The following is a 12,063-nucleotide window of genomic DNA, read 5'->3' on the forward strand; positions in this document are numbered from 1 at the left end:
CGTCTCGAGGCCCTAGTCCCCTCCCGTGACTCGAGAGCCAGGACGCGCTCCCCCTCGCCACGCGCATGGAGACCTGACTTCCCTGGCGCCGCACGAGAGGCTCCCTGAGATCCTCGTCGTGCCTCGGGAGAAAACCCCCACGGGCGCTGCAGCTCGAGGAAACCCCTGAGACGCCCCCGTCCTCGCGAGCTGAGGGCCTTCTTTTCCTGCATGGCCTGGAGAGCAATCCCGGGTCCTCTCTCCAAACGGAAGAGGAGGCTGGACTCCCTTGAGGCCGCTCAGGGGGCTCCAAGAGACCCGCGTCGCGACTCGAGAGGAGAGCGGAGTCCTTGGCTTCCCCTCGAGACGAGGCCTGACTCCCCGGGGGAGCCTGGAATGCAACCCCGAGATCCCTGCCTTCCCTGGAGAGGAATATTAGGTCCTCGACACACGCCTAGGTGAGGTCTCTTCGGCCCTGCGGTGACTCGAGCGCAACCCCCAGCTTTCCCTCGCAACCCGAGGGGAAGATTGGGCTTCCCAGGGCCAACCCAAGGGGAAGGCTGAGATCCCCGTCGTAACTCGAGAATCCCGCCGCAACTCGAGAAAAACCACGTGGTTCCCACCTCTTGGCAAGATGAGGCCCTTGCCCGCCACGGCGTCACAAGGGAAGTCCCTTGTTCCGCCCTGAAGGGCGAAACGGTCCCTGACAGCCTTCCTGCGACCCCCAAAAGTCCCCCGACACGCCGGGTTCCCTCGAGGGGAACACCGAGGGTCCCGGCACCGCTTCCTCTGAGCCCCTTCTCCCCTCCTGATGGCGGCAGGAGAGGCGATTCCCCTGCGTGGTCTGGAAGGGGTTCCCGGCCTTCCCGGCGCACCTCAGGATGAGGCCGGTCTCACGAGGAAATTCGAGACGAGCCACGTGGGTGGGGCCACATGACGAACGCCCCCGATTCCCCGGTCCGCCCTTGAGAAGGACCCGAGGCCCGGACCCCTCTTCGAAGGCAGCCCTGTGGGGGAAGGCACAACACGAAGGGGCACTGCCACCCCCGTGCATCGTCCGCAAAGACCCGCGGGTTCCACACACAGCTCGACGAGGGGCCTGAGACCCCCTGAGCAACTCGAGAGGCCAGCGGGGTTCCCTTCCTCAGACAAGACGAGGCCTGACTCTCCTGTCCCAACTCTGCAGGGACCCTGCGGTCGGAGTCCGAAACGGAGAGGAAGCCTGAGTTTCCTGCCTCCCCTCGAGGTGAGGCCCTCTTCCGTTGCGCCAGACCCAGCGGAGTCCCGAGGGGCCCCGCCACCTCCACAGGATCCCTCGCCTCTCAGAAGCACCCTGGCAAGTTCCCTAAGGTCCCCGGCAGAAGGCGAGGGACACGAGGGTTTCACGCCGCCCCCCGAGAAAGACCTCGAGAGTCCTTCTTCAACGCGTCTCGAGGCCCTAGTCCCCTCCCGTGACTCGAGAGCCAGGACGCGCTCCCCCTCGCCACGCGCATGGAGACCTGACTTCCCTGGCGCCGCACGAGAGGCTCCCTGAGATCCTCGTCGTGCCTCGGGAGAAAACCCCCACGGGCGCCGCAGCTCGAGGAAACCCCTGAGACGCCCCCGTCCTCGCGAGCTGAGGGCCTTCTTTTCCTGCATGGCCTGGAGAGCAATCCCGGGTCCTCTCTCCAATCGGAAGAGGGGGCTGGACTCCCTTGAGGCCGCTCAGGGGGCTCCAAGAGCCCCGCGTCGCGACTCGAGAGGAGAGCGGAGTCCTTGGCTTCCCCTCGAGACGAGGCCTGACTCCCCGGGGGAGCCTGGAATGCAACCCCGAGATCCCTGCCTTCCCTGGAGAGGAATATTAGGTCCCGGACACACGCCTACGTGAGGTCTCTTCGGCCCTGCGGTGACTCGAGCGCAACCCCCAGCTTTCCCTCGCAACCCCAGGGGAAGATTGGGCTTCCCAGGGCCAACCCAAGGGGAAGGCTGAGATCCCCGTCGTAACTTGAGAATCCCGGCGCAACTCGAAAAAAACCACGTGGTTCCCACCTCTTGGCAAGATGAGGCCCTTGCCCGCCACGGCGTCTCAAGGGAAGTCCCCTGTTCCACCCTGAAGGGCGAAACGGTCCCTGACAGCCTTCCTGCGACCCCCAAAAGTCCCCCGACACGCCGGGTTCCCTCGAGGGGAACACCGAGGGTCCCGGCACCGCTTCCTCTGAGCCCCTTCTCCCCTCCTGATCGCGACAGGAGAGGCGATTCCCCTGCGTGGTCTGGAAGGGGTTCCCGGCCTTCCCGGCGCACCTCAGGATGAGGCCGGTCTCACGAGGAAATTCGAGACGAGCCACGTGGGTGGGGCCACATGCCGAACGCCCCCGATTCCCCGGTCCGCCCTTGAGAAGGACCCGAGGCCCGGACCCCTCTTCGAAGGCAACCCTGTGGGGGAAGGCCCAACACGAAGGGGCACTGCCACCCCCGTGCATCGTCCGCAAAGACCCGCGGGTTCCACACACAGCTCGACGAGGGGCCTGAGACCCCCTGAGCAACTCGAGAGGCCAGCGGGGTTCCCTTCCTCAGACAAGACGAGGCCTGACTCTCCTGTCCCAACTCTGCAGGCACCCTGCGGTCGGAGTCCGAAAGGGAGAGGAAGCCTGAGGTTCCTGCCTCCCCTCGAGGTGAGGCCCTCTTCCGTTGCGCCAGACCCAGCGGAGTCCCGAGGGGCCCCGCCACCTCCACAGGATCCCTCGCCTCTCAGAGGCACCCTGGGAAGTTCCCTAAGGTCCCCGGCAGAAGGCGAGGGACACGAGGGTTTCCCGCCGCCCCCTGAGAAAGACCTCGAGAGTCCTTCTTCAACGCGTCTCGAGGCCCTAGTCCCCTCCCGTGACTCGAGAGCCAGGACGCGCTCCCCCTCGCCACGCGCATGGAGACCTGACTTCCCTGGCGCCGCACGAGAGGCTCCCTGAGATCCTCGTCGTGCCTCGGGAGAAAACCCCCACGGGCGCCGCAGCTCGAGGAAACCCCTGAGACGCCCCCGTCCTCGCGAGCTGAGGGCCTTCTTTTCCTGCATGGCCTGGAGAGCAATCCCGGGTCCTCTCTCCAAACGGAAGAGGAGGCTGGACTCCCTTGAGGCCGCTCAGGGGGCTCCAAGAGAACCGCGTCGCGACTCGAGAGGAGAGCGGAGTCCTTGGCTTCCCCTCGAGACGAGGCCTGACTCCCCGGGGGAGCCTGGAATGCAACCCCGAGATCCCTGCCTTCCCTGGAGAGGAATATTAGGTCCCGGACACACGCCTAGGTGAGGTCTCTTCGGCCCTGCGGTGACTCGAGCGCAACCCCCAGCTTTCCCTCGCAACCCGAGGGGAAGATTGGGCTTCCCAGGGCCAACCCAAGGGGAAGGCTGAGATCCCCGTCGTAACTCGAGAATCCCGCCGCAACTCGAGAAAAACCACGTGGTTCCCACCTCTTGGCAAGATGAGGCCCTTGCCCGCCACGGCGTCACAAGGGAAGTCCCTTGTTCCGCCCTGAAGGGCGAAACGGTCCCTGACAGCCTTTCTGCGACCCCCAAAAGTCCCCCGACACGCCGGGTTCCCTCGAGGGGAACACCGAGGGTCCCGGCACCGCTTCCTCTGAGCCCCTTCTCCCCTCCTGATGGCGACAGGAGAGGCGATTCCCCTGCGTGGTCTGGAAGGGGTTCCCGGCCTTCCCGGCGCACCTCAGGATGAGGCCGGTCTCACGAGGAAATTCGAGACGAGCCACGTGGGTGGGGCCACATGCCGAACGCCCCCGATTCCCCGGTCCGCCCTTGAGAAGGACCCGAGGCCCGGACCCCTCTTCGAAGGCAACCCTGTGGGGGAAGGCACAACACGAAGGGGCGCTGCCACCCCCGTGCATCGTCCGCAAAGACTCGCGGGTTCCACACACAGCTCGACGAGGGGCCTGAGACCCCCTGAGCAACTCGAGAGGCCAGCGGGGTTCCCTTCCTCAGACAAGACGAGGCCTGACTCTCCTGTCCCAACTCTGCAGGGACCCTGCGGACGGAGTCCAAAACGGAGAGGAAGCCTGAGGTTCCTGACCCCTCGAGGTCAGTCCCTCTTCCGTTGCGCCAGACACAGCGGAGTCCCGAGGGGCCCCGCCACCTCCACAGGATCCCTCGCCCCTCAGAGGCACCCTGGGAAGTTCCCTAAGGTCCCCGGCAGAAGGCGAGGGACACGAGGGTTTCCCGCCGCCCCCCGAGAAAGACCTCGAGAGTCCTTCTTCAACGCGTCTCGAGGCCCTAGTCCCCTCCCGTGACTCGAGAGCCAGGACGCGCTCCCCCTCGCCACGCGCATGGAGACCTGACTTCCCTGGCGCCGCACGAGAGGCTCCCTGAGATCCTCGTCGTGCCTCGGGAGAAAACCCCCACGGGCGCCGCAGCTCGAGGAAACCCCTGAGACGCCCCCGTCCTCGCGAGCTGAGGGCCTTCTTTTCCTGCATGGCCTGGAGAGCAATCCCGGGTCCTCTCTCCAAACGGAAGAGGAGGCTGGACTCCCTTGAGGCCGCTCAGGGGGCTCCAAGAGCCCCGCGTCGCGACTCGAGAGGAGAGCGGAGTCCTTGGCTTCCCCTCGAGACGAGGCCTGACTCCCCGGGGGAGCCTGGAATGCAACCCCGAGATCCCTGCCTTCCCTGGAGAGGAATATTAGGTCCCGGACACACGCCTAGGTGAGGTCTCTTCGGCCCTGCAGTGACTCGAGCGCAACCCCCAGCTTTCCCTCGCAACCCGAGGGGAAGATTGGGCTTCCCAGGGCCAACCCAAGGGGAAGGCTGAGATCCCCGTCGTAACTCGAGAATCCCGCCGCAACTCGAGAAAAACCACGTGGTTCCCACCTCTTGGCAAGATGAGGCCCTTGCCCGCCACGGCGTCTCAAGGGAAGTCCCCTGTTCCGCCCTGAAGGGCGAAACGGTCCCTGACAGCCTTCCTGCGACCCCCAAAAGTCCCCCGACACGCCGGGTTCCCTCGAGGGGAACACCGAGGGTCCCGGCACCGCTTCCTCTGAGCCCCTTCTCCCCTCCTGATCGCGACAGGAGAGGCGATTCCCCTGCGTGGTCTGGAAGGGGTTCCCGGCCTTCCCGGCGCACCTCAGGATGAGGCCGGTCTCACGAGGAAATTCGAGACGAGCCACGTGGGTGGGGCCACATGCCGAACGCCCCCGATTCCCCGGTCCGCCCTTGAGAAGGACCCGAGGCCCGGACCCCTCTTCGAAGGCAACCCTGTGGGTGAAGGCACAACACGAAGGGGCGCTGCCACCCCCGTGCATCGTCCGCAAAGACCCGCGGGTTCCACACACAGCTCGTCGAGGGGCCTGAGACCCCCTGAGCAACTCGAGAGGCCAGCGGGGTTCCCTTCCTCAGACAAGACGAGGCCTGACTCTCCTGTCCCAACTCTGCAGGGACCCTGCGGTCGGAGTCCGAAACGGAGAGGAAGCCTGAGGTTCCTGCCTCCCCTCGAGGTGAGGCCCTCTTCCGTTGCGCCAGACCCAGCGGAGTCCCGAGGGGCCCCGCCACCTCCACAGGATCCCTCGCCTCTCAGAGGCACCCTGGGAAGTTCCCTAAGGTCCCCGGCAGAAGGCGAGGGACACGAGGGTTTCCCGCCGCCCCCCGAGAAAGACCTCGAGAGTCCTTCTTCAACGCGTCTCGAGGCCCTAGTCCCCTCCCGTGACTCGAGAGCCAGGACGCGCTCCCCCTCGCCACGCGCATGGAGACCTGACTTCCCTGGCACCGCACGAGAGGCTCCCTGAGATCCTCGTCGTGCCTCGGGAGAAAACCCCCACGGGCGCCGCAGCTCGAGGAAACCCCTGAGACGCCCCCGTCCTCGCGAGCTGAGGGCCTTCTTTTCCTGCATGGCCTGGAGAGCAATCCCGGGTCCTCTCTCCAAACGGAAGAGGAGGCTGGACTCCCTTGAGGCCGCTCAGGGGGCTCCAAGAGCCCCGCGTCGCGACTCGAGAGGAGAGCGGAGTCCTTGGCTTCCCCTCGAGACGAGGCCTGACTCCCCGGGGGAGCCTGGAATGCAACCCCGAGATCCCTGCCTTCCCTGGAGAGGAATATTAGGTCCCGGACACACGCCTAGGTGAGGTCTCTTCGGCCCTGCGGTGACTCGAGCGCAACCCCCAGCTTTCCCTCGCAACCCGAGGGGAAGATTGGGCTTCCCAGGGCCAACCCAAGGGGAAGGCTGAGATCCCCGTCGTAACTCGAGAATCCCGCCGCAACTCGAGAAAAACCACGTGGTTCCCACCTCTTGGCAAGATGAAGCCCTTGCCCGCCACGGCGTCTCAAGGGAAGTCCCCTGTTCCGCCCTGAAGGGCGAAACGGTCCCTGACAGCCTTCCTGCGACCCCCAAAAGTCCCCCGACACGCCGGGTTCCCTCGAGGGGAACACCGAGGGTCCCGGCACCGCTTCCTCTGAGCCCCTTCTCCCCTCCTGATCGCGACAGGAGAGGCGATTCCCCTGCGTGGTCTGGAAGGGGTTCCCGGCCTTCCCGGCGCACCTCAGGATGAGGCCGGTCTCACGAGGAAATTCGAGACGAGCCACGTGGGTGGGGCCACATGCCGAACGCCCCCGATTCCCCGGTCCGCCCTTGAGAAGGACCCGAGGCCCGGACCCCTCTTCGAAGGCAACCCTGTGGGTGAAGGCACAACACGAAGGGGCGCTGCCACCCCCGTGCATCGTCCGCAAAGACCCGCGGGTTCCACACACAGCTCGACGATGGGCCTGAGACCCCCTGAGCAACTCGAGAGGCCAGCGGGGTTCCCTTCCTCAGACAAGACAAGGCCTGACTCTCCTGTCCCAACTCTGCAGGGACCCTGCGGTCGGAGTCCGAAACGGAGAGGAAGCCTGAGGTTCCTGCCTCCCCTCGAGGTGAGGCCCTCTTCCGTTGCGCCAGACCCAGCGGAGTCCCGAGGGGCCCCGCCACCTCCACAGGATCCCTCGCCTCGCAGAGGCACCCTGGCAAGTTCCCTAAGGTCCTCGGCAGAAGGCGAGGGAAACGAGGGTTTCCCGCCGCCCCCCGAGAAAGACCTCGAGAGTCCTTCTTCAACGCGTCTCGAGGCCCTAGTCCCCTCCCGTGACTCGAGAGCCAGGACGCGCTCCCCCTCGCCACGCGCATGGAGACCTGACATCCCTGGCGCCGCACGAGAGGCTCCCTGAGATCCTCGTCGTGCCTCGGGAGAAAACCCCCACGGGCGCCGCAGCTCGAGGAAACCCCTGAGACGCCCCCGTCCTCGCGAGCTGAGGGCCTTCTTTTCCTGCATGGCCTGGAGAGCAATCCCGGGTCCTCTCTCCAAACGGAAGAGGAGGCTGGACTCCCTTGAGGCCGCTCAGGGGGCTCCAAGAGCCCCGCGTCGCGACTCGAGAGGAGAGCGGAGTCCTTGGCTTCCCCTCGAGACGAGGCCTGACTCCCCGGGGGAGCCTGGAATGCAACCCCGAGATCCCTGCCTTCCCTGGAGAGGAATATTAGGTCCCGGACACACGCCTAGGTGAGGTCTCTTCGGCCCTGCAGTGACTCGAGCGCAACCCCCAGCTTTCCCTCGCAACCCGAGGGGAAGATTGGGCTTCCCAGGGCCAACCCAAGGGGAAGGCTGAGATCCCCGTCGTAACTCGAGAATCCCGCCGCAACTCGAGAAAAACCACGTGGTTCCCATCTCTTGGCAAGATGAGGCCCTTGCCCGCCACGGCGTCTCAAGGGAAGTCCCCTGTTCCGCCCTGAAGGGCGAAACGGTCCCTGACAGCCTTCCTGCGACCCCCAAAAGTCCCCCGACACGCCGGGTTCCCTCGAGGGGAACACCGAGGGTCCCGGCACCGCTTCCTCTGAGCCCCTTCTCCCCTCCTGATCGCGACAGGAGAGGCGATTCCCCTGCGTGGTCTGGAAGGGGTTCCCGGCCTTCCCGGCGCACCTCAGGATGAGGCCGGTCTCACGAGGAAATTCGAGACGAGCCACGTGGGTGGGGCCACATGCCGAACGCCCCCGATTCCCCGGTCCGCCCTTGAGAAGGACCCGAGGCCCGGAACCCTCTTCGAAGGCAACCCTGTGGGTGAAGGCACAACACGAAGGGGCGCTGCCACCCCCGTGCATCGTCCGCAAAGACCCGCGGGTTCCACACACAGCTCGACGAGGGGCCTGAGACCCCCTGAGCAACTCGAGAGGCCAGCGGGGTTCCCTTCCTCAGACAAGACGAGGCCTGACTCTCCTGTCCCAACTCTGCAGGGACCCTGCGGTCGGTGTCCGAAACAGAGAGGAAGCCTGAGGTTCCTGCCTCCCGTCGAGGTGAGGCCCTCTTCGGTTGCGCCAGACCCAGCGGAGTCCCGAGGGGCCCCGCCACCTCCACAGGATCCCTCGCCTCTCAGAGGCACCCTGGGAAGTTCCCTAAGGTCCCCGGCAGAAGGCGAGGGACACGAGGGTTTCCCGCCGCCCCCCGACAAAGACCTCGAGAGTCCTTCTTCAACGCGTCTCGAGGCCCTAGTCCCCTCCCGTGACTCGAGAGCCAGGACGCGCTCCCCCTCGCCACGCGCATGGAGACCTGACTTCCCTGGCGCCGCACGAGAGGCTCCCTGAGATCCTCGTCGTGCCTCGGGAGAAAACCCCCACGGGCGCCGCAGCTCGAGGAAACCCCTGAGACGCCCCCGTCCTCGCGAGCTGAGGGCCTTCTTTTCCTGCATGGCCTGGAGAGCAATCCCGGGTCCTCTCTCCAAACGGAAGAGGAGGCTGGACTCCCTTGAGGCCCCTCAGGGGGCTCCAAGAGACCCGCGTCGCGACTCGAGAGGAGAGCGGAGTCCTTGGCTTCCCCTCGAGACGAGGCCTGACTCCCCGGGGGAGCCTGGAATGCAACCCCGAGATCCCTGCCTTCCCTGGAGAGGAATATCAGGTCCTGGACACACGCCTAGGTGAGGTCTCTTCGGCCCTGCAGTGAGTCGAGCGCAACCCCCAGCTTTCCCTCGCAACCCGAGGGGAAGATTGGGCTTCCCAGGGCCAACCCAAGGGGAAGGCTGAGATCCCCGTCGTAACTCGAGAATCCCGCCGCAACTCGAGAAAAACCACGTGGTTCCCACCTCTTGGCAAGATGAGGCCCTTGCCCGTCACGGCGTCTCAAGGGAAGTCCCCTGTTCCGCCCTGAAGGGCGAAACGGTCCTTGACAGCCTTCCTGCGACCCCCAAAAGTCCCCCGACACGCCGGGTTCCCTCGAGGGGAACACCGAGGGTCCCGGCACCGCTTCCTCTGAGCCCCTTCTCCCCTCCTGATCGCGACAGGAGAGGCGATTCCCCTGCGTGGTCTGGAAGGGGTTCCCGGCCTTCCCGGCGCACCTCAGGATGAGGCATGTCTCAAGAGGAAATTCGAGACGAGCCACGTGGGTGGGGCCACATGCCGAACGCCCCCGATTCCCCGGTCCGCCCTTGAGAAGGACCCGAGGCCCGGACCCCTCTTCGAAGGCAACCCTGTGGGGGAAGGCACAACACGAAGGGGCGCTGCCACCCCCGTGCATCGTCCGCAAAGACCCGCGGGTTCCACACACAGCACGACGAGGGGCCTGAGACCCCCTGAGCAACTCGAGAGGCCAGCGGGGTTCCCTATCTCAGACAAGACGAAGCCTGACTCTCCTGTCCCAACTCTGCAGGGACCCTGCGGTCGGAGTCCGAAACGGAGAGGAAGCCTGAGGTTCCTGCCTCCCCTCGAGGTGAGGCCCTCTTCCGTTGCGCCAGACCCAGCGGAGTCCCGAGGGGCCCCGCCACCTCCACAGGATCCCTCGCCTCTCAGAGGCACCCTGGGAAGTTCCCTAAGGTCCCCGGCAGAAGGCGAGGGACACGAGGGTTTCCCGCCGCCCCCCGACAAAGACCTCGAGAGTCCTTCTTCAACGCGTCTCGAGGCCCTAGTCCCCTCCCGTTACTCGAGAGCCAGGACGCGCTCCCCCTCGCCACGTGCATGGAGACCTGACTTCCCTGGCGCCGCACGAGTGGCTCCCTGAGATCCTCGTCGTGCCTCGGGAGAAAACCCCCACGGGCGCCGCAGCTCGAGGAAACCCCTGAGACGCCCCCGTCCTCGCGAGCTGAGGGCCTTCTTTTCCTGCATGGCCTGGAGAGCAATCCCGGGTCCTCTCTGCAAATGGAAGAGGAGGCTGGACTCCCTTGAGGCCGCTCAGGGGGCTCCAAGAGACCAGCGTCGCGACTCGAGAGGAGAGCGGAGTCCTTGGCTTCCCTTCGAGACGAGGCCTGACTCCCCGGGGGAGCCTGGAATGCAACCCCGAGATCCCTGCCTTCCCTGGAGAGGAATATTAGGTCCCGGACACAGGCCTAGGTGAGGTCTCTTCGTCCCTGCAGTGACTCGAGCGCAACCCCCAGCTTTCCCTCGCAACCCGATGGGAAGATTGGGCTTCCCAGGGCCAACCCAAGGGGAAGGCTGAGATGCCCGTCGTAACTCGAGAATCCCGCCGCAACTCGAGAAAAACCACGTGGTTCCCACCTCTTGGCAAGATGAGGCCCTTGCCCGCCACGGCGTCTCAAGGGAAGTCCCCTGTTCCGCCCTGAAGGGCGAAACGGTCCCTGACAGCCTTCCTGCGACCCCCAAAAGTCCCCCGACACGCCGGGTTCCCTCGAGGGGAACACCGAGGGTCCCGGCACCGCTTCCTCTGAGCCCCTTCTCCCCTCCTGATCGCGACAGGAGAGGCGATTCCCCTGCGTGGTCTGGAAGGGGTTCCCGGCCTTCCCGGCGCACCTCACGATGAGGCCGGTCTCACGAGGAAATTCGAGACGAGCCACGTGGGTGGGGCCACATGCCGAACGCCCCCGATTCCCCGGTCCGCCCTTGAGAAGGATCCGAGGCCCGGACCCCTCTTCGAAGGCAACCCTGTGGGTGAAGGCACAACACGAAGGGGCGCTGCCACCCCCGTGCATCGTCCGCAAAGACCCGCGGGTTCCACACACAGCTCGACGAGGGGCCTGAGACCCCCTGAGCAACTCGAGAGGCCAGCGGGGTTCCCTTCCTCAGACAAGACGAGGCCTGACTCTCCTGTCCCAACTCTGCAGGGACCCTGCGGTCGGAGTCCGAAACGGAGAGGAAGCCTGAGGTTCCTGCCTCCCCTCGAGGTGAGGCCCTCTTCCGTTGCGCCAGACCCAGCGGAGTCCCGAGGGGCCCCGCCACCTCCACAGGATCCCTCGCCTCTCAGAGGCACCCTGGGAAGTTCCCTAAGGTCCCCGGCAGAAGGCGAGGGACACGAGGGTTTCCCGCCGCCCCCCGACAAAGACCTCGAGAGTCCTTCTTCAACGCGTCTCGAGGCCCTAGTCCCCTCCCGTGACTCGAGAGCCAGGACGCGCTCCCCCTCGCCACGTGCATGGAGACCTGACTTCCCTGGCGCCGCACGAGAGGCTCCCTGAGATCCTCGTCGTGCCTCGGGAGAAAACCCCCACGGGCGCCGCAGCTCGAGGAAACCCCTGAGACGCCCCCGTCCTCGCGAGCTGAGGGCCTTCTTTTCCTGCATGTCCTGGAGAGCAATCCCGGGTCCTCTCTCCAAACGGAAGAGGAGGCTGGACTCCCTTAAGGCCGCTCAGGGGGCTCCAAGAGACCCGCGTCGCGACTCGAGAGGAGAGCGGAGTCCTTGGCTTCCCCTCGAGACGAGGCCTGACTCCCCGGGGGAGCCTGGAATGCAACCCCGAGATCCCTGACTTCCCTGGAGCGGAATATTAGGTCCCGGACACACGCCTAGGTGAGGTCTCTTCGGCCCTGCAGTGACTCGAGCGCAACCCCCAGCTTTCCCTCGCAACCCGAGGGGAAGATTGGGCTTCCCAGGGCCAACCCAAGGGGAAGGCTGAGATGCCCGTCGTAACTCGAGAATCCCGCCGCAACTCGAGAAAAACCACGTGGTTCCCACCTCTTGGCAAGATGAGGCCCTTGCCCGCCACGGCGTCTCAAGGGAAGTCCCCTGTTCCGCCCTGAAGGGCGAAACGGTCCCTGACAGCCTTCCTGCGACCCCCAAAAGTCCCCCGACACGCCGGGTTCCCTCGAGGGGAACACCGAGGGTCCCGGCACCGCTTCCTCTGAGCCCCTTCTCCCCTCCTGATCGCGACAGGAGAGGCGATTCCCCTGCGTGGTCT

This window comes from Bubalus kerabau, chromosome 22 (genome assembly GCF_029407905.1).
Source record: "Bubalus kerabau isolate K-KA32 ecotype Philippines breed swamp buffalo chromosome 22, PCC_UOA_SB_1v2, whole genome shotgun sequence".
Classification (NCBI taxonomy): domain Eukaryota; kingdom Metazoa; phylum Chordata; class Mammalia; order Artiodactyla; family Bovidae; genus Bubalus; species Bubalus kerabau.